The 19983-nt window shown below is 37.9% G+C and overlaps 1 long non-coding RNA gene across 1 annotated transcript in view; it reads right to left on the bottom strand.

Moving 5' to 3' along the window:
• LOC113250508 (uncharacterized) overlaps window positions 1–19983 on the bottom strand; it is a 127387-nt gene that overhangs the window by 96213 nt on the left and 11191 nt on the right. The gene's annotated exons all lie outside the window — the stretch shown is intronic.

Raw genomic sequence — 19983 nt, 5'->3', positions numbered from 1 at the left:
GACATGGCTTGACCTATTCACTTCTAGTGACAATCTGTCCTATTCATAAGAAAACGGGCCTAATAAGCTATTGCTCCTTCTCACTGAATGTCCTCAAGGTTCAAATTTAAAGTGACCTTTCAGCAGTTACTTTAAAAAAAAAAAAAACAACACCTCTGCAGATAAGATTGTTACTCAGAACTCAAGCTCCTGTCTATTAGTATTCTCTCTCCTGCTATGATCCCTGCTACTTTGCATGTCCATATCCCTGAATTAGGGTCAGTCTCTTAATACATGTCCTAAATGGTAAGACCAATGGATAGAAAAGTTCAGAGTATGAACTTACTTTGCCATCTCATAATGCTATCATGTATCACTTTTTCTTTAGAACAGAGGCAGAACTTGTAAGAGTCAACTATGCAGAAGAAAGTGATAAATAGTTCTCCCACTCCCTAAAAAGATATCCGTAACATATAGGATTATAAAATCTCCATTTTTGGAAAATGGAACTTTTTCCTGATGTTGGGCACTTCGGGTCAATGTGCTCCTTCCATCTTGAGCCAAGGTCACTCAGATTCCAGTAACCAACAGCTTCCACTTTGACCTATGCTTTTGTAGCCAAGGTGATGTCGAGAGATCACAATCTCTCTTTTAAAGAAAATTCACCATGGTCTCAAGATCCTCGAGGTCATGTTTGCCTAAGATCAGGATTTGGAAATTTCTCAGGGCACTGTCCAATAGAATTTGCAGTAAAAACAGAAATGTATATATATGTACATTGTCCTATTTGGTAACCACTAGTTAAATGTGGCTAGTGTGACTGTGAAATTAAATTTTTAATTGATTTCAGTAGCTAAATGCGGCTCATGAATACCATATTGAACAGCATTAGGTTTCAATATATATTTATATTTGGTTGTCACATTAGGCGATAAAAAAATGTTTTGTGTAAAAATGATGAATGTCACCGTGTAGAGAAGTTGACTGGTATAAATAATCCAATCATAAAAGGCTCATTTTTGTTTTGAATATGTAATGAAATTTCCCATCATCTACACTTCTTTAACATTTTTCAGAATGTACATAGAAAAAGTAATGTCTACAAGGTACTAACTTTTTAGTCTCAAGCTTCAGCTTTAATGCTTTTCCCTCAAGACCTTATAAAACTGCTCTAACTCCCCAGTGGAATAACATCTTGTACACTACCATGGGACTTAACCTTATTAAATTACCATGTGTGAAATGCCCATAACTCAAGTAGTAGCAGGTGCAAAATAGAGTAGCGGGTGGAAGAGTGACAGTAATTTTTAACATCTACACCAGCTGGCAAAAACGACAGGTGCTTAATTCCTCAGTCTTTAAAAATAACTTTCGAAAGCCCACGCTGCATAAGCAAATACTTTCAAGTTTGTTTTTTTAACTACCTTCAAGTTACCTTTCTGAAAAAATGTAATATACATTTTGGGCTTCAAAGTATATTTGAAACTTAACGCACGGGAACTTAATTTATTCTCCTCTATGAATAAAATAAACAATGACTATTAAATTGGGGAAATAAAAATTGACTTTTTAGACTTCATGGTAATATTTCTCAAGAAACATTACATCAAAAAGAACTCTTAGTATATCTTTTTCTAACTATATTTACGTGTCTCTTTCTATACTGGCAAATATAACTTGGAACTTAATAGAATGGAGAAAGAATATCTTCCTTTAAATTCTAAGTCCAGTGGAAACTGTTAATCTATAGATTTATTTAGCAAACCATGTCTATACCCTAAAAGAAAAGAGGAGATTAAACAGCAAGTATCTGGAGTCCAGACTAAAGAGTTACGCTCCTTTAAATTACCAAGGTCACTGAAACTAAGGAAGAACAAAATAATGGAGTAATTCAGGCAAAGATCTCAATTTTACAGTTTGATGAGTAAGCCCCGGGCACATAGAGGTGGACTTGTGAGAAGGGACAAAGCTCAGACTTTTCAGGGACAGATCTTGAGGTTGCCCAGAACTACTCAAAAAAAAAAAAAAAATTAGTAGAAATACTCCTCATCTTCTTGAACTTTTAAAAAACAATAGCAGTAGGGGCGCCTGGGTGGCACAGCGGTTAAGCGTCTGCCTTCGTCTCAGGGCGTGATCCCGGTGTTATGGGATCGAGCCCCACATCAGGCTCCTCCGCTATGAGCCTGCTTCTTCCTCTCCCACTCCGCCTGCTTGTGTTCCCTCTCTCACTGGCTGTCTCTATCTCTGTTGAATAAATAAATAAAATCTTTAAAAAAAAAAATAGCAGTAAATTCCTTTGTCAGTAATCACATAGGTGGCAAAGAGAAATTCCGGTAGCAAATAAGTTGGGTTTTTCTTTCTATCCTCAAAAAGACAAAGATTATCCTTACCTATTGTCTTCCTCCAACCTGTGAAGGAGAAAATCAACTCATCTCCTAATGTTCATTGTGTAGGGTGACAATAAGTTTAACGCTATTAGAAGAGTAGAGGTGATAATCAATAATGCCTGGTGGTACAATAAAAAAAGTGAATTTAAAAGAGAAAAGCAAAAATATATTTAGACTTAAAAATATATATTAAAGACTTCACCCATAACTTGTATAAAAATGTGCTTACTAGTAATATTTGATGACAACAAGTGAGGTTCATTTGAACTACACCTCAGCAGAAATGTCCAAAGAGCAAACACGGACTTACTCTTCCTTACTTTTCCACCCTCATCGGTTAGATGCTCTTAGGAAGAATTGAGGATGCCGTACAGGACAGGGCAAGGCTTAGGTCTGAACCTACCATGCCTACCTCTGTAGCAGCAATAGCTACGTGGCCATTGGGGCAATTACTTAACCTTTGCAAGTCTCAAGTTTGTCTTCCACAAAATATCTTTTAAAAGGATTATTTTGTGAATTAAAATAAATTAAGAATGTAACTTATTTGGCACGTGGCAAACACCTGCATATTTTTCTTCTTGGTTTCTTTAGTACTATCCCCTGGGTTTATATGAAGTATTGGGTTAAATCTTCAATAACTTCCCACTGCCTAGAGGATAAAATTCCAAGATTATCAAGACACACAAGACCTTTTAAGAACTTTTTCAGTTTTGTCTCCTGGTATTTCTTCTTAATTACTCTTCCTCACAATCCTGCTAAATGGTACAGTGCATAAGAGCTCAGACTTAGGCTTCAATCCTTTCCATCACATCCTAGATGGGTAACTTTGATTATATTGTATGTAAAATAGCATACTTAGGAAGCCCTGCTGTGTGAATTAAATGAGGCAACATAGAGTGACTATGTAAGAGCTATTTATTGTAAAATCTATATAAACAAAATGGTGGTTATTATTATAATCCTCACCTCATGAAACTGTTATGAAAGTTCCTATTTAGAAAAATTATTTCACATCGTCTAAGACTTTGGTCACTTATCACCTCTTCCATTGACCTTTCCTCACGTCATCCACCCACAAACACCCACCAATGTGTAGCCTATAGCACCCTGATCTATTATGGTATGTATAATATAGCAAAATCCTTTGTTTGCATCACAACATATCCCTATTCCCAGAGTGTAAAACAGTGCCTGACACATGGTTGGCACTAAATATTTTTTTACATTTTTTATTATGTTATGTTAGTCACCATACAGTACATCATTAGTTTTCGATGTAGTGTTCCATGATTCACTGTTTGCATATAACACCCACTGCTCCATGCAATACGTGCCCTCCTTAATACCCATCACCGGCCTATTCCAATCCCCCACCCCCCTCCCCTCTGAAGCCCTCAGTTTGTTTCCCAGAGTCCATAGTCTCTCATGGTTCATTCCCCTTTCTGTTTACCCCCCCTTCATTCTTCCCTTCCTTCTCCTACCGATCTCCCTGCTATTTCGTATGTTCCATAAATGAGTGAAACCATATGATAATTGTCTTTCTCTGCTTGACTTATTTCACTTAGCATAATCTCCTCCAGTCCTGTCCATGTAGCTGCAAATGCTGGGTAATCATTCTTCCTGATGGCTGAGTAATATTCCATTGTATATATGGACCACATCTTCTTAATCCAGTCATCTGTTGAAGGGCATCTCGGCTCCTTCCACAATTTAACTATTGTGGACAATGCTGCTATGAACATTTGGGTGCATATGGCCCTTCCCTTCACTACGTCTGTATCTTTGGGGTAAATGCCCAGTAGTGCAATTGCTGGGTCATAGGGTAGCTCTATTTTTAACTTTTTGAGGGACCTCCACACTGTTTTCCAAAGTGGCTGTACCAACTTGCATTCCCACCAACAGTGTAAGAGGGTCCCCTTACTCCACATCCTCTCCAACATTTGTTGTTTCTTGCCTTGTCAATTTTTGCCATTCTAACTGGCGTAAGGTAGTATCTCAATGAGGTTTTGATTTGAATTTCCCTGATGGCTAACGATTTTGAAAAATTTTTCAAGTGTCTGTTAGCCATTTGTATGTCTTCATTGGAAAAGTATCTGTTCATATCTTCTGCCCATTTTTTGATTTGATTATTTGTTTCTCGTGTATTGAGTTTGAGAAGTTCTTTATAGATCTTGGATACTAGTCTTTTATCTGTAATGTCATTTGCAAATATCTTCTCCCATTCCGTGGGCTGCCTCTTAGTTTTTTTGACTGTTTCCTTGGCTGTGCAGAAGCTTTTTATCTTGATGAAGTCCCACAAGTTCATTTTATCTTTTGTTTCTCTTGCCTTTGGAGATGTGTCATGAAAAAAGTTGCTGTGGCCGATATCGTAGAGGTTGCTGCCTATGTTCTCCTCTAGGATTTTGATGGATTCCTGTCTCACATCGAGGTCTTTCATCCATTTGGAGTTTATCTTTGTGTATGGTGTGAGAGAGTGGTCAAGTTTCATTCTTTTTTTTTTTTTAAGATTTTATTTATTTATTTGACAGAGATAGAGACAGCCAGCGAGAGAGGGAACACAAGCAAGGGGAGTGGGAGAGGAAAAAGCAGGCTCCCAGTGGAGGAGCCTGATGTGGGGCTCGATCCCAGAACACCAGGATCACGCCCTGAGCCAAAGGCAGACGCTTAACAACTGAGCCACCCAGGCGCCCCAAGTTTCATTCTTTTACATATAGCTGTCCAATTTTCCCAGCACCATTACTAAATAAGTATTTTTAAAAACATGAGTAAATAGATGAATGGAACTATCTCTAATGTCTTCCATTCCCTTAATCTTGAAGGTAAAAAACATATCCTACTGACATTCGTATCCTGGATGTTTAGGTGAGTAACAAAACTCAACAGGTACTAAATTCACTAAAAGTTTAGTCAACGTATTAACGAATTAATGAACGTAAGAATGTATTAATAAATTAAAAGTCCTACAATTATAGGTAAGATAACCCTGAAGCATATAACCACCTTCTAGAAGAAGACAGCAAATGGGCACAAAATCTTTTTGATTGGTAGTGTTTGTCTGGAACACTTTTTTTAACCAACATTATGTAGTTGTGTCCAAGTTCAATAGGAAATAATGCTGTGATTGATTAGCATTTAAAGAATTGTTGTGGGTGCCTGGGTGGCTCAGATGGTTAAGCGTCTGCCTTCGGCTCAGGTCACGATCCCAGGGTCCTGGGATTGAGTCTCACATCAGGCTCCCTGCTCAGTGGGGAGCCTGCTTCTCCCTCTGCCCTTCCCCTCCCCTCGTGCTCACTCACTCACTCTCTCTCCTGCAAAAATAAAAAAATAAAATCTTAGAAAAAAAAAACGATTAAAAAAAAGAAGAAGAATTGTTGTGAAATCTGCCATAAGATAGGATGGGGAAGTAGCAGCGTGCATGCCATGAATTTGCGGCTCCTGAGAGTCTAGGGAGTTCTCTTCATCAAATCAGTCCCTTTCAATAACGTCAAATATTATAAGGTCCATACTGAACTGACCACATTTTAAAGTTGTTCATTTGGGCCCTGTTCTATCTAGGCACACCAATGAACAACACATCAAAATACAGCAGTCCTCCAGAGTTTACTTTCTGTTGGTGGGAAAGTAGATAATTAACCAAATATATAAATAAATAATATAGGAAGTTAGAAGGCTATAATGCTATAGAGAAATCTAAAGTAGGGAAGAGGAAATGGGGAGCACAAAGGGAAGGGGAGGGCTGGAGACACAAAGACCAGGGAAGACCAGAGAAAGCTGAGAAAAAACTCAGTACAGGTTAACCCAATGATTTCCTGTTTTTAATTCCAAAAAGGGTTTCTTCTCCATTGACAAGTAATCCAAATTACCCCTATATTTTCCCTTGCCAATATATGAGTTCAGAATTTATCTGTCAAATTCCTTAAGTTGTAACCCCTGAACATCACATGGCAAATAAAACCTACCAATATTTAATCCAGTAAAATTAGTGCATCTCTGCAGTTTATTTTTATCTCAATATTCCAATTTCAAGTTCTATCAATTTTAGCAAATAAAACACAATAAAACTTTATGCTACAAAATATACACACACACTCAAAAGATAAAGAAAGAGGCGCTGTTGATCGTTATGTAGACATAATGAGATTTTATATATTTGTATAATAATGAGATTTTTGTTTGTTTGTGTGTTATCTTTACCCTATGTAGGCATTCTTGACTTTTTATAGCAGGGGTACATTGCTTTTGTAATTAGTAATTAAAAACAAAATAAATGTTTCCTTTAATTTTGAAATCACATAATGGTAGAACTAATGTCAAAAAGAAGACATGGCAATGAAAACACTTTTAAAAGACAATTTACTTGCAAAAGAGATTGCAAGGAAGTTTAGGTTTTAAAAGGAATAGGTATCCATATAAAAATTCAATATTTAATGAAAATTTCCACATAACTACCAAATTACCCAGTTTTCATTTTTTAGTTGTTTATGGTTAAAAAAAAAAAAAAAAAAAAAAACACAGCAATTTTCTCCCATGATTTCAAAAGACAGGGAGGAAGCCATTTCTGTTAGGAAGTACTTTGCAAGAAGGCTCAAGTTTTCACATCTTTTGAGATCTATTGCTAAACAAGGGGTTCCAGGTTTGTTGGTTTCTTTGCTTAGCTTTTGCTCTCATAATGTGATGTGTGCACTGTCCAGGATGAAAGTGTCTGACTGCTTTCACGTAAAACCCTTTGATTTGCCTTTTGCCTTGGCAGTCAGGAAGCTCAGAACAAACTTAATATATTTTACAGTTCTCCTGATATAATGATTTTTTTCTCTTCTTTACAACTTTTTTATCTCAATTTTTACCTTTATTTTTAACTGCCCTATGGAAAGTGCTTTTACTTTAAGCCGTATCAGTCTGTTTGGAAAGACTGGTGGCATAAACTATAATAACCATATTGATAGACTTCATGGTTTCATCTTTCCAGATATAAACTTTATTTACTATCCATGAAAATCAACTTCCTGGATCAAATAAAAAGATGATAAAATGGCTCATAAGTTTTCTGGACATCAAGCATTTTCTACCAAATAATAATTCAATGAGTAATGTATAACTAAATCAGAAACAGATTTAATTTCCCTTGAAATTCACATGGCTTTAGGCTAAGAGTTTAACATATATTATTTGCTGAGTTTGCTAAACCCAGATAAAAAGAGAATTAGCTGAAGTTTTCTAAACAACCAAAATTCTAATTTTTTCCTGTTCCAACTGAAAAAAAAAAATCAAATTGATAAGGCTCCTAATAACATAACAGAAATTATGAAGACCCCTCAAAAGAGTAATAATGAGGATAAAATGGACTCTCTTACTGTGGGTGTCCTTACTTCAGAGACCAAACTGGCACTTGAAAGTCCCTTCATAATAACCTATATATAACCAGGACTGAATTAAAATCCCAAGCCATCCTTCCTTGATTGTGGCACCATCACCTGCTCATGTGTGTTATTTCTCTCTCGAACTATGCTAAGCTTAAATACAAATTAAAAAATCTGTACCTAAAACAAACTTGTTTCCAGACTCCTAGGTAGGCTTAGAAGTCAATCTTGTCTTTGTGACAAATTTCTGTACTTTATATTAGAGAGATTGTAGAAAATAAGAAACAATTACCCCCATTGACGATATCTTTCCAAAATGGCATCCTCTTGACTCTTAAAGGGAGAGAGATTAAGGATTCATATACATAGGTTTTCTCTTTGAAAACTAGTCTTGGACAATGGATTTTTTTCTAATTTCATGACACTGTAAAACCTGTAACTGATTTTTTTTTCTCTCTTCCATGATCTATCAGACACATTTGCAACCCACTTTCGGCAACTGTGCCAGAAGGATTCTGTGACGAGTTTCTGTGTATGAGTCTTTGAGGTTCAACTTTTGCGCAACTTACTGTTTTAATCACTATTCAGTGAATTTAACCACTTCTCATATGCTAAATTAATGGGGTGGGGTTTTTTGTTTTTGTTTTTTTTTTTTGGTTTTGCTTTTTGTTTTTTGTTTTGGTTTTGGGCCACTAGTCAAATGGCTGCTTCCACCTGTCTCTCTGTCATTTCCTACCAAACTAACAGTTTACCCTTGGCCAGCAACACTATCTGAGTTTGTGCAGTGGACTGCCTGCACCTCTGTCTTTCTGGAATTATTTGAATATTTATTGCATTTTGTACATATTCTATAAAAAAGAGTTCAAAACTGAAAACTGAAAATATTTATAATATTGATACAAAGCACAGACTCCATAAATTTAAAACAAATCAACAAAGATGGAAATTAGCAAGTACACCAAAGCAGCAAGTCAGCCTCAATTCCATAGGCTTGTGTTGGTTGACTAGATATTTGATTACAAAGTAAAAGAACATGTTGAAATACTGGAAACTAGTATAACGCAAATACTGTGACTAAAAGACAAAGAACATTCCTTTTATTATGTGAGTCTTTGGGTCCACACTTGCAATACAGCTTTGTACACACTTTACAGTAACTTTATCTCTTTTGATTCACCTATTTTGCTTTTATTTTCCCTGTACCTACTGTTTTGTTTCGTTTTGTTTTGTTTTTTAGTTTGATAGCCTATTCAGTTTACAATGCTTGCTTCGATAAGCTTCCTCATCCTTTCTGGAATGAGGTAGAATATATAAATATAAATTAAATATTTACTGAACAAATGATGGCTTGCTTACCGTTTTATAAAGTACTAAGGAAAGTTATTTGCATTTGTTTTGCTCTTTGGGCAGGCTGTTGTGTTAGAAGGTTATGGGCTAAAAAGCCAGAAAGATTTAGATATGAAATTACAGGGAAGCCACTTAATCTTGCTGAATTTCTGTTTCCTTTTCTATAAAAACAGGGATAAAACCACCTTCCCAGGAATGGTGAGGATTTCATGATCTTGTCTGCATTTGGCATAGACAGTAATTACTCTGTAAGTGTAGGCTACTATTCTGATGATCACAAGCAGCTTATGGTTCTATGTTGTAAGTTTTGCTTCAGGTAATACATATATATTATATAGGTAATATACCATATCATATAAATACGACTAGAAGGTAATATATATCACAGCAACCATCTCTAATTTCTCTGGTTAACTTTTCTTTAAATATTTGTGATGAATTCTCTCCAAAAGGTCTCTCTGTAATTGAATATAAAACATTTTAGGGCATGGGGATGTCTGGATGGCTCAGTCAGTTAAGCGTCTGCCTTCAGACTTAGGTCATGATCCCAGGGTGCTGGGATCGAGTCCCACATTGGGACCCTTGCTCAACGGGGAGCCTTCTTCTCCTTCTGCCTGCCGCTCCCCCTGCTTGTGCTCTCTCTCACTCTGACAAATAAATAAATAAAATCTTTAAAAACAAAACATTTTAGGGCATGAGCTATGGTGGTTTTTACCTTAATTACAAACATTCAGGGAGTCACCTGGTTGTCGATTGTCCTGAAGATACGTGTTACTATACTGACAGGGATAAAATAATGTTGGAAAGGAAAATAAGAATGGGTATCTTAACAAATACCTATAAAGGCATGACAATGGCCTGTATCCAAAAACAGGAAGAATTGAAGTTGGTATCTAGTGACTCTGCGTGGTATACAGCAACAGAGCCGAGCTGAGCTTGCGGGACGGGCAGCAGGCAGCTCTCTGACAATGTCATTGCAATGACCCAAGCCTTTGAAGTGGAGGAGAGTGGAAGTGGGATTAGCATGTTTCAAAAAGTAGGATAAAAGCTCTCCTCCTCCAAGGAAAAAGTCCCAATTTACTTAATTACTGACGCTTATTATCTCACCTTGCAAGCTCTAATTATGTAAAGCAAATGCACTGGTGGTTCTCTCTTAATACTGCTATTTTGGAAGAGGACAACCATTAAATAATTGATAACCGGAGGTGGTCTCTGTTAGGAAGACTCCCCTGATCCAATGCACATGGCCTCGGACAGGGGACAAAGTCAACAAGTGAAGGGATAATTTTTCACAACTTCCAATTTCCTTGTTCATTTAACTAGACCACTCATGTTTTATGTAATGAGATGGAGAAAACTATATTTAGTACGATTTTTCTTGGGAAGAGTGCTATATCTGCCTTTAAGAAATGCTTTAATATACTGACTGAAAGTAACAGGAATGTTTTTATTGTGTAAGAGTGACTGGAAAATCTATCACAAGTGGAGGTTGTGATCCAGGAGGGAAGCTCGTCAACAGAGAGACTCAAGAAGACTAGTGAGGCTGAATGAAGATGTCTCCCGCTTGCACCCCATCAAGGCCAGCCCGCTCAAAAGCCTGGTTATTTTGGGACTACAATTTCTTTCTATCCTACCTCCTTCCCCGAAGATGACGATGATGGCTGTGCAGCTATGCTGGCGCCTTTGCACTGTGGCGCGCATCTCTCTGCAAAATTAATTACTCAACCAAATACCAAAAGAACTTTTCTAAGTGATTTTCTCACCTCCCAAAAAGTCATTTTCCTCTTCGTTGAATTTGACCAGTCAGTTAAATTCTAAAGCCTATTATTCGTGCACCACTTATGCAATGAGTCCCCCCCATCACCTCCTTGTCAATTTGTACCTGTTCAGCTGGCTTGCTTTTATTAAGGTTATTTATGGGGTGTGGAGGAGCATTCCTTCTTATATTAAGAATTAATCATAGGATCAGTTGGATGTGGCTTGTACAAAAGTACCAAGCCTATCAAATTTTCTTTCCCAGAAAAGAAAAATATAATATTCCTATAAGAATGAAATTGGACCAGATATTTTTTTCTAAAATTCTTGTAATGTTTGACCTCAAGCAAAATATTAAAGATGAGCTGCATTAAGGAGTGTATCTCTAATGTTTTATTTGTGTAACCTGAGTTACTCCAGGCTTCTCACCAGATTGTGGGAACAGATGGGCAGGCAGTAATAGTAAAAACCCAGATATCACTAATGTTTCCTCCCCCCAACTCCCCACCTTGTCAAGGCAATACCTCTAAACTCCTACACAGGGTACTGCCTCACTGTGCCCCCAGCAAATGTTTCTGGAAGTCCCCAGGTCTTTTTCACGTATGTGCATGCAAATCCTTGCTGACCTCCACCACTGCCTAACTGAGCACCTAGTATAAAGCACCATGCACCTTAGCTTGATGGCACCTGCTGAATACTACCAAATCTGTTGTGTACTTGCCATTTTCCACAGGCACCTATTGGGCACCAGTCTGTCTGTTGGACACCCACAATCTGCCCCTGTGCATCTGCTGCATTTGGCCATGTCTGCTGGGCACCACTATCCCTTGCCCCCACTGAGTCACTGAAGTCTCTTAATTGTCAACGCAACACAGTTTTCTATTTAAAAGTAGGAGACAATGCCATTCTCCCCTTATGTTAAGTTCTATTTAAGGGTCCCTACACACTGCTGCTGATACGGTCAATATTCTATAGTCTAAATGAAATTAGTTCTTATTAAGGTATGATTTTATAACCTCCCTAGATAGGGCCTGTATGGGTAACTGTATAAGAGAATACAGTTTGTGCCCAAATGAAGAGTCGAGTGCAGACACTTCTGGCCAAGCTATTGGTGAGAGACTAAATCTCCTTGGAGGACGAAGAGCCCTTTTCTTCCCACAAAGGCTACATTATCTTGCTGAGCCCCTGAGCCTTGTACTCCTGGGGCTACATCTGACCAAAGGAGGTGCCTTTCCCTAGTTTGCACAACAGTGCTACAAGGCAGCAGCCTAGGACACAGGCATCTATTTATAGAGGGGGTGGGTGAGGGAACCAAACCAAGTGACAGACGCCACACAGTTTCAGAATCACCCTTCTCTCCACCTTCTCAGAACCAAGAATCATGGCTTTCCTACTTAATCAAATACATTGTGCACAACTCCATTTTTCTTCGACGACTGATCCCGGAAGGCCCCTGGGTCCTTGTGCAAAGGAGCTTCTGGAAATCCCTCTCCACTAATTTACCAGATATGATCAGATATAGATTCGTATCCCTTAGACAGAAGCTACAATCCTACTGTCATTAAATAGTCCTGTACGGTGTCTTAATGCTTGATGTAATTTTTCACAAAATCATTTATAAAATAATATTTGATAGTTTGAATAATACTTTGATCCATAAATTGAAGTAAGAATAAATCAATATTGTCAGACATTAGCTACACTCCCAGGGCCCACATTCACCTTAGGTTTGCATTGTTCTGCCCTTAAGATGGGCCAGTCCTCAACACAGGGGTGGTAGGGAGCATAGAGATACAAGCTTGTTCCTCCACAAGTCTTTAGGCAACATTTGGTGGCTTGAGAAACACTTTGATTTCATAAGAAGAGAACAAAATTCAACATCAAAAGACTTGGGTTCTAACTCTAGCATTGCCACTGGTTCTGGCCATGGCCAATTTTCTAAGCCATAAAATGATGGCAAAATCCATTCTGCTTATTTCACCTGGTTGTTATGAATACCAAATGAAAATATTTGAGAAACTATAAAAGCACTAGATAAATGTAAATCATTGTTACCATCTGCTATCCACAAGGACCTAGAAAACATTTTATAATGACAGGCTCTTCATGTAATGATTCTTACTAAAATGAGATATTATTTTAATATACAAATAGAGAAAAAAGACATATATACATGTATCTGCCCATTACTGCATCACATTTTCAAGGAGCACTTTTATTACAATTAAATTTCAAAGGATAATTATTCCTTTCATTTAAAAATTATTACACGAGTTGCTAATGTCAGAAATGTGCATGTGTATAAACAATTCATCTCCCAACCTCATGATACATATGAAAGAGCACTGAAGGGGCAGTGCCAAGCCCTGGGTCCATGTCAACTGGCTATATGAATTTGAGCAGGGTGCCATGAGTATGACGATTTAAAGAAACAGAATCAATCAAATACTTGAACTTAGTCTTGCCAACAGATAGAGTAATATATTGCCTTAAGAAAACCTGGGTTCTTTCCTAGGACTTGCTGTAGATATCTTTCTCATTTCTCCTCTAGCTGATTAGAGAAATGAAAGAGACATAAATTATCCTAAAAAGAGGTACTCTGGTAGTTGAAAGAGTGTTGAGCAAAGAGGTAGGCTGCTTGTGCATGAGAGATGGTAACAAAGTACAGTTAATTACTGAAAAACTAAAACTGAGAGGGCCACAGAAGAACCAGTCAGTGTAAGTGAAAGAGTACTCCTCATTTACTTCTAACGACATTTAGATAACATTTATCTTAATGTTGTGCTTAGGTCACTCAGTCCGTTGAGTGTTTGTTGGTTTTGGCTCAGGTCATGACTTCAGGGTCATGATCTCAGGGTCCTGTGGTAGAGCCCCAAGTCCAGCCCCATGTCAGGCTGAGAGCGGGCTCAGTGCTGATTCAGCTGGAGATTCTCTCCCTCTCCATCTCCCTCCACTTCTGCTCCTCCCCCTGCATGCTCGCTCTCTCTCGCTCACTCAATCTCTCTCAAATAAATAATATCTTAAAAGAATATATTTATCTGGTTTATTTACTGATGTATGAAAATATTTCCTTTTGCTCTTGTACGTAAATCTTTTTGTATTTCTTACATACTAGCTCTGAACTTCCATAGAGTCAGGGCAAAAGGAAAACAATGGACTACATTGCTATCATCGCCTACTAAAAGGAAGCATTAACAATTCTTCGGATAAACATAATAGAGCTTATGGAACCCATTTCCAACGAAAATTATGTCAAGAATGTAGGGGGGGAAGCTAGATAATGATGAACTAATAAGACAAATGCGTAGAAAGTATTAAAAGCAATTTCCTAGTCTGTTAAATGTTGGAAAGTCAACTGGAATATCAGTCAATTGTTCGTGTTAAACAAGGCATGAAAATAGAAAAGGGTTCTTTGTGTTACTTTTCAATTGGATACAGTTCTTACACAACTCACTATTCATTTCTGAGTTAGGCATCCACGGATTCTTATGATATGTTTGTGTGTGTGTGTGTGTGTGTGTGTGTGTGTGTGTGTGTGTGTTTCTCTGGAGACCTAGCAGGACTTTTGTAAACTTTTTATATTTGTAGATTCACCTGAAGTTGCAAATAAATATATAGGGAAGTGCCACAAATCCTTCATTCTTTCTCCCCCAATACTGAACATCTTGCACACTTACTACACAATAACAAAACTAGGAAATTGACATTAGTGCATTCCACAGAGCGTATTCAGATGTCACACATTTATGTGTGTGTGTGCGTGTACGTGCATGTGGTTTTATGAAACTTTGTCACATGTGTAGCCTTATGTAAACTACCATAATCAAAATAGAAAACTATCTCATAACCACAAAACTTCCTCTCCAAATCTCCAACCCTCAATCTCTGTAATTGTGTTATTTCAAGAATGTCATAAAAATGGAATCATACAAGATTGGCTCTTTTCACTCAGAATAATTTCCTTGAGGTCCATCTTGTTATGTGCATCAAATTGAGTTTTAAATCCAAAAGAAGTCATCATTTGGATGTCTCCTTTGAAAGTCAGTCCATGTAATTATAAATGTGTATCCTCATTTGGTAAGAAAAACATGTCCTTTTAGACAAGGCGACTACTTATCAGATGTGATCCTATTATTCCTGTCTTATTTTAAGTAATACTATTCTTTATCTATTCAGATAATTACACTCAGAACATCTGACTAGCTACAAAAAAAAAAAAAATCTTGTTCTTACATAAGCTTTCTAGATAAATTGGTTCAGTGTCTTACATTACAGTTTATTAATTTGACTAAACTTTCTATTGACAAAAATCTGTGCTTCATGAGGAAAATATAGGTTACTTCATAAACATTTCGTCTGAAGTTAATGTAGCAATGATGGACAGCAACATTCTTAAAACAGTTTGTGGTAGAATGAACAACTGTTAATCTCTTAAAAGAAAATGCGTTGAACAGTTGGCGGGGCAGGGGGGGTAAGAAAGTATATCCTCAATCTCTTTAAGCTCCCCTCGTCTTCTTGCTCTAACCGAAATTTGACCTTCCCCTGAGAACTCTATTTCCCTGCAAGTAATACCTATTTTCTTTCCACACTGAATCACCTATGCAAGGTTTAGAGATAAGGTGAGCCACTTCCAGAACATTCTCCCTCCACCCTAGAATACTCCAGCTTTTAAGTTCTTGCTATCAAGCCATGTCAGCTGCTGTCCCTCCTTGCTGTAGTCATCTACAGATCCCTAGGTCACTCGCTGTCACAAGTATTGAGGATTCATATATCCATTCAAATGATTCTTCTAACATTTTGACCTCACAGTGTCCTGGTCCTTTCCATGCCAAAGATCTTGTCCTCTAACCCTGTCTCAGCCACCTACTCACATGGTCATGCCCTCAGACATTGCTATTACCAATCACTATACACCCTCCAAAATCTCAAATTCCAACTTCCGAGCACTCCCTAACTTTGCGTCCGAGCACTCCCTAACTTTCCACCTCACCCTCTTTGGTAGCTTGGCCCAACAACTCCACAGTCCACAGATCATATGTCCATTTGATTCTCCATTGTCTCTCACCCTTTCATGTCTTCACTTCACACTTTATCCAATTTAGCTTCCATGATCTATAATTTTTTTAAACATCTATTTATTTTAAAGAGAGAGAGCACATGCATGAGTGAGAGCAGAGGAAGGGGCAGAAGGGGAAGGGCAGAGGGAGAGAGGCAAAGAGAATCTTCAAGCAGATTCCGGATTGAGTGCAAAGCCCAACCTGGGGCTTGATCCCAGGACACTCAGATCATGACCCAAGCTGAAATCAAGAGTTGGACACTCAACCGACTGAGCCACCCAGGTACCCTCCATGATTTATAATTATAATTACACTCCTGCAGACCTCTTCAATTTCCTCACCCTTTTTGTTGTCTATAGTACTCACATGTCCAAACCTCAACCTTGGTGAAATACATCACTCAGCCTACTTTGTGACACTTTGCACAGTTGAAAGTGACTGGAAAAACAGTGTTGGTGACTGGCCTCAATTTAAATTCATGACTTACATGCCCTTGGTTTAGCAAAACTATTACATTTCCCTCAGGCATTTACTTTCTCTCTCTTCTGGATGATTATTCACAGTTTTTCCTCTTCTCTCAAATCTGGAACACTTCCGACCTCATCTCACGTTCAGAGGATACCCTTGCTTCCTATTTCACTGACAGAATAGAATAAACCAGAGAGAGCTTCCATAAGCTCTCCCCACCTTTCTACAAGCCTACATGCTTCTGTGCCCATACACTCTGTCTTCTCTCCAGTTACTATGGAAAAACTGGCTGTGGCCCCCTTATTCACTTGTGTGTGGATTCCATCACTTCTTGGCTCCTCAAGGACATAGCTTCTACAATCTCTCCACAACTGGCATTATTAATATTCAATCTCTACTTGATCATTTCTGTCAATATACACACTTATAATATCTCCCATGTTTTAAAAAACCCTCTTGATCCCATTCTCCCCTCCAGCTCTTCCCCCATTCTCTGCTGTCCTTTACAGAGAAACTTATAAAGCATTGCCTCCACTCATTGTCTTTAATTCCTCACCTTTAATTCTCCCTTTTGAACCCACTATACTTTTACTCCCACGACCCCACCAAAATTGCTCTGATCACAGCAATACTTAATCCTCACTTTATAACTGAATTCTCGGTTCTCAATTTAATTGATGGATCAGTTGCATTTGACAAAATTGATCACTCCTCCTCCTTGAAACACTTACTTCAGGACTCTGCACGTTCATGGTTTCCCTTCTATCTCCTCAAAGTTCACATGTTCTCATAACCTCAGTCATTGGTTTTTCTTCATTCACTTCCTAGGGGATCCCATCCAGTCTTACAACTTTAAATACCATCTATATGCTAATAATTCCCAAATTGATTCTCCAGGCCAGTTCTCTCCCCTGAACTCCAGGCTCATATATCTAAGTTCTGATCAACCTCTTCATGTGGATGTCTCACAGTTACCTCAAACATGACATATCCAAAAATAAAATTCGGATTTCCCCCTCCAAAGCCTCTTCCTCACACAGTATTCCCCATCTCAGTGAAAAACCTGGGAATCACCCTTGATTGGTCTTTCTCTCTCACTTGTCCCATCCAATCTATTAACAAATCTTATCAACTCTATCTTCAGAATAGACTCAAATTCTGACCTCTTCTCACACCACCTCTAATGCTAGCACCCTAGTTTTCAAGCTACCATAACTCAACTGGATTATAGCAATAGCCTCTGAATTCCTCTACCAACTTCCATTCTTACCCATCTTATAATCTGTTCTCCACAACACAGCCATAATGATCTTTTTAAAAAATATAAGTGAAATTATCTTACCCCCTGCTTAAAACTCTCCAATCCATTTCCAGCTAACTTGGAGTAAAAGCCAATGACCTTACAATATCTTATAAGGTCTTACATTGTCCCACCTCATCCCTTAATCATTTTCCTTTTTTCACATTCTCTTCTTGCTAGTCCAGTCCCCAGGCTGTTTCCTGAACATAGTAAGCACATAGGGTCTTTATATCTGTTATTCTCCTACATGGACAATTCTTCACTGGTTACAGTCTTGGCTCACAACCTTACTTCCCCTGAATCTCTGCTCAGATGAACCCTATCCCCGACCTTGACCACCTAACCTTTTTGTTTTGCTTCATTTATCCCTTTAAGTCTTACCATCTTCAGATATACCATCATTTATTCATTACTTGTTTCAGCACCTCCCTCCCACAGCAGAATGTAAGCTTCCTAAGGGCAGGGACTGTGTTCAGCACTATGAAAGTAGATGGCACAAAGTAGATGGCCACTATTTATTGAAAAATATTTATTGTTTACTTATGATACAAAAAATACAATAGCCATCCAAGTTATCTTTAAATGTTAAAGAAACGTGTTTCATTACTCTTTTGAGTTAAAATTTGAGTTTTAAAGAATTTTATTTATTTTTTTTTAAAGATTTTATTTATTTATTCGACAGAGATAGAGACAGCCAGCGAGAGAGGGAACACAAGCAGGGGGAGTGGGAGAGGAAGAAGCAGGCTCATAGTGGAAGAGCCTGATGTGGGGCTCGATCCCATAACGCCGGGATAATGCCCTGAGCCGAAGGCAGACGCTCAACCGCTGCGCCACCCAGGCGCCCCGAGTTTTAAAGAATTTTAAAAGAAATTTTAGAGTTAAAATTTGTAAGATTTTTCAGGTGCCTGGGTGGCTCAGCTGTTAAGCGTCTGCCTTCAGCTCAGGTCATGATCCCAGGGTCCTAGGATCAAGCCCCACATCAGGCTCCTTGCTCAGGAAGGAGTCTGCTTCTCCTTCTCCCTTTTCTCCTCCCACTTCTTGTGTGCGTGTGCACACTCACATGTGTGCACGTGCACTCCCTCTCTCTTTCAAATAAATAAAATCTTTTTTAAAAAGTTTTTAAATCGTATTAATTGACATTCAAGGGAACTTATTTGGGCATTATCTTCAACACAAAGAACTAGAGGAAAGATATTTATGTCCCAGATTAATTTTTTAAATTTATTATGAAACAATTTCAAGCCTACAGGAAAGTCGCAAGAATAGTATAAAGAATTCCCATGTATTCTTCACTATGTTTGTACTCATTAACATTTTTCTACATTTACTTCTACATCATTTTCTCTCATGCACACACGCAAGGGACTAAGTTGCAGATATCATACTCCTTTATTCTTGAACACTTCAATGTACATGCTGGCTTCTTAATACCTACTAATTTCAAATGGAAATAATAAGTAAACTAAAAATACTACTAATTGACTACATGGAACATTACAGGCCCACAATGCAATTCTAACTTTATGAATTCAGATTATTAAAACAACACATATACTGCATTATTGTGACTCAGTCTCTTCATGAGCAATGTACATTCTTTACTTTATCCCTCTTATTAAAAAGTATAGAAATACCTAAAAATATGCAATAACTTATTGAGCTTGAGCAATAAAAGGAGATGTCTGTAGAAAATACTTGAATTGGAGCTGTTGGTCTTATATATTCATATTGCTACCAGAAAAATAAGTACAATCATGGAACACTACATCAAAAACTAAGGATATGGGGGCGCCTGGGTGGCACAGCAGTTTAGTGTCTGCCTTCGGCTCAGGGCGTGATCCCAACGTTATGGGATCGAGCCCCACATCAGGCTCCTCCGCTATGAGCCTGCTTCTTCCTCTCCCACTCCCCCTGCCTGTGTTCCCTCTCTCACTGGCTGTCTCTCTCTCTCTCTGTCAAATAAATAAATAAAATCTTTAAAAAAAAAAAAAAACTAAGGATGTACTGTATGGTGACTAACATAACATAATAAAAAATTATTATTAAAAAAATAAGTACAGACATATATTATAGATGCAGTAGGGGGTGACCACAAAGTTCTAGGGGGGAAAATGATAACAGCAATCTTCATAGCAATTTCCAAGTAGAGGACATTATGTTGTACAGAGGCAAAGGGGATCAGAAAGAAGGAAGCATTTGAGCTGAACTGAGTGGCATATAAATAAATATAAATATAAATATATTTATGTAAATATAAATATAAATAAATTAGTAGCCAATAAATAAGAAAAGGAGAAGAGGCCACATCTCACAGAACACATGGCAAGAACAAG

The sequence above is a fragment of the Ursus arctos genome, unplaced genomic scaffold, assembly GCF_023065955.2.
Source record: "Ursus arctos isolate Adak ecotype North America unplaced genomic scaffold, UrsArc2.0 scaffold_1, whole genome shotgun sequence".
NCBI classification, from domain to species: Eukaryota; Metazoa; Chordata; class Mammalia; order Carnivora; family Ursidae; genus Ursus; species Ursus arctos.
The sequence above is the reverse complement of the archived record's forward strand: the minus strand, read 5'-3'. Positions and strand labels throughout refer to the sequence as shown.